The 2,933-nt window shown below is 33.8% G+C and overlaps 1 long non-coding RNA gene across 1 annotated transcript; it reads left to right on the top strand.

The window, feature by feature from the left end:
- Window positions 1-232: 232 nt before the first annotated feature.
- Window positions 233-2,660, top strand: LOC131175537 (uncharacterized). The gene is made up of 3 exons (XR_009145725.1): window positions 233-449; window positions 1,914-1,977; window positions 2,597-2,660. It is a non-coding gene; the product is annotated as an uncharacterized LOC131175537 (long non-coding RNA).
- The last annotated feature ends 273 nt before the right edge of the window (window positions 2,661-2,933 follow it).

Raw genomic sequence — 2,933 nt, 5'->3', positions numbered from 1 at the left:
TGACCCCGAGAGCTGACTCCTGACCTAACTGTCAAATAAAATCGAAGAAAAGAAAATTTCGGAATAGAGAATTAAATTAAAGAACTAATAGAAAAAAAAAAAAAAGAGGAAGAAGATGGAAAAGTCAAAGTTGATGACATCATGAATGATGTCATAAACAAATTAATTTAGTGAATTATTAAATTGGGAATTGTGGTCTTCCATAAGATAAAGAAAAGAAAAGAAAAAAAAAATTAAAACACAAATCTTCTTCTTCAAAAAAACGTCACTCTCTCTCTCCAACACCAAAACCACCATGAAAGCTCATTTTTGAGCTTGAAGAACCAAAATCCAACCATGGCCAATTGTCCTACCATAACTAGATGTTGTTTGGACAACTAGGAAAGAGGATTCAAAGAAAAGAAAGAAGAAAAATTTGAAGAAAAGGGAGAAGAAATTCTGCACACAAGGTTAGTAAACTAAACTTGAATTGTTAGTTGATTTAGTTATGTTTATAGCTTAATTAACCTAGGAATATACTTAAAATGAAAAGAAATTAATGGTGGGAGGATTAAAGACAAATTCATCCAGCTAGGGTTTTGATGTGTGTGTATGAATTTGATGGACTTAAAGGTGTGTATGAGTATATGAACCTTAAGTAGTTGAGTTATTATGGTTTAAGGCTTTGAAAGTAGTTAAACACAATGGATTAGTGAGATTAGGGTTTGAATGTTAGGGTTAGTGAACTAAAATTTGAAGAAATGCATAAATGGCATGTTTAACCTATTGTGACATGAATTAATGGTCAATTATGACCAAATAAGTTGTGTGGGAATGGTGGAAAATTTAGCTAAATTCGTAGGTCAATGGTCATCTTCTTGGCAGCATGACCAAACCTACTTTGAAGGACCAAAACTCAAATTTTACAAGCCTAGTGGATATGCCACAAATTGGAGATGAAAATAGACATAAAAGAGCACAACTTTCATTAAGGAACCATGACCAAAAACTGACCAAAAGTTGGTGAAACAATTGACCAAAGTGAGTTGATAGCAGGCTGCCCTGCACCAAACTGACCAAATGAACAGTAACTGTTCATTTGGTCATAACTCGAGCTAGGTAGGTCAAATTGACCTGAAATTTTACCAGCAATTAGATATGATATAGACCTAAAACTTTCATGAAGAACACCAACCCAAATTAGGCCATTAACCCTTTCAAAATCATTGAGCAAAATTAAATTACTGTACTGCAACTCTGCAGATTTTCAGTTGAGCAGCAATGTTTGGATAGCTATAACTCCCTCTAGAAAACTCGGATTTAGGCGATTCTTGAACTGATGGAAACGTAAGACATAGTACAACATTTCATATGAAGAAAGTGAGACCAAATTATGAACTTAACTTGATCAAATTATTAACCAAAGTTGGACCAAAAATCTGCCAGCACCAAAATCTCAGTATGAACAGTACACGTGAACAGTAAACTTATTTTGGCCATAACTTGAGCTACAAAACTCCGATTGAGGTGATCCAAAAATGAGAATATACTTAAGACAATAAGGAACATTTTCTATGAAGGAAGTTTTGTCAAATTCCAACAGTCGATCGACCAATGGAACAGTGCAACTTCGGAGAACCAAAACCGAAAATTGGCAATTTTGCCAAAATGACCTAAGCGTTAAACAAATGACCAAAACCAACAAGTTTGGTGACCAAAATGTGGTATGTGGGTGAAGTTGGAGTTCTCATACCTATTAATCCTTAGAAAGTCAATTATTTGACTTAAATAGTGCAGTGAATAGTAACCCGAAACACAAAATTTCGAGAACGTCGAATTTAACACGTTAGAAATAGGTAAATGCGAAGTTAAAATTCATTTTGGGATTTATGTTAAGTTCTAGTACTGAAACATTGTCAAATTTTGTGTTTCAGTTGAAAAGAATATCAGGAAGGAACCCGAGGAAACGAGTCGAGGCTAAGGGACGACTCGCTTGAGGTTTGTGCACAATAAACCCTATTTAAGCATTTTATCCTTGAAAGATTGATTTATTACGCATTATGAATTTATGAACTTTTGTGTTGCCACCTTGCGATCAAATTGTAACTTTGGAAATGGATTGATTTTTGTATGCAATATTTGAATGAAATGTTTGAAATGAATTTTTGATTCACACTTAGCATGTGATTACTTATTATTCCTCCTCCATTTATGGGGTTGAGATCGTTTATTTTCCTCCCTCTCTGGCTTGCCAGTTGAGGTTGTAGATCGGATGAGTACTCATTAGCTAGCTAGCCACCTCCCTCATTGGTTTCGATTAATGGGGTTGAGATTGCTTTGTCGTGGTGTACAACACGGCATTGATCGGAAATTTTGTGTCATGGCTTAAGTTGTGTACGACTTTGGCAACACTGTGTTTATGCAATTGTTTGACTAAACTGTTGTTTAATATATTATTTGACAAATGAGTTGTTATGAGCTTGATATTTGTGAAATGTGATTGTGAAGTATTCAAATTATGTTTCATCAATAAATGATTTATGTATCACATTTTAAATCTTTATTGTGCACCACTGAGTATGTTTATACTCAGCGATAGTTTAATTTACTGTCGCAGATAAAAGCAAGGAGAAAGCAGCAGAGTGAGCTGCGGAATTGACAAGATCTTTTTGATCCCTTTTGTATGCAGGTATTATTTTATACCCTTATGGTTATTTTGATGTAAATACTGTAATGTCATAAGTATCAATGTAAATTGAGCAGTTGTAAATAAACTATAATAATATTATTTTAGATTTTCTTCTGTAAATTTAATATTGTACATATGGATTTTCTGCCTTATGTTTTGTGAATGGAATTATTGAACCTACTGAGTTGACAAATTTGACTTGGATTGTGAAACTGTTTTGAAATGGATTGACTTGAGTTGAATTGTGAATTATTGGAGGTTGGGA

The sequence above is a fragment of the Hevea brasiliensis genome, chromosome 17 (genome assembly GCF_030052815.1).
Source record: "Hevea brasiliensis isolate MT/VB/25A 57/8 chromosome 17, ASM3005281v1, whole genome shotgun sequence".
In the NCBI taxonomy this organism is placed as follows: domain Eukaryota; kingdom Viridiplantae; phylum Streptophyta; class Magnoliopsida; order Malpighiales; family Euphorbiaceae; genus Hevea; species Hevea brasiliensis.
Note: the sequence above shows the minus strand (reverse complement) of the source record. Positions and strands in the feature narration are given on the sequence as shown.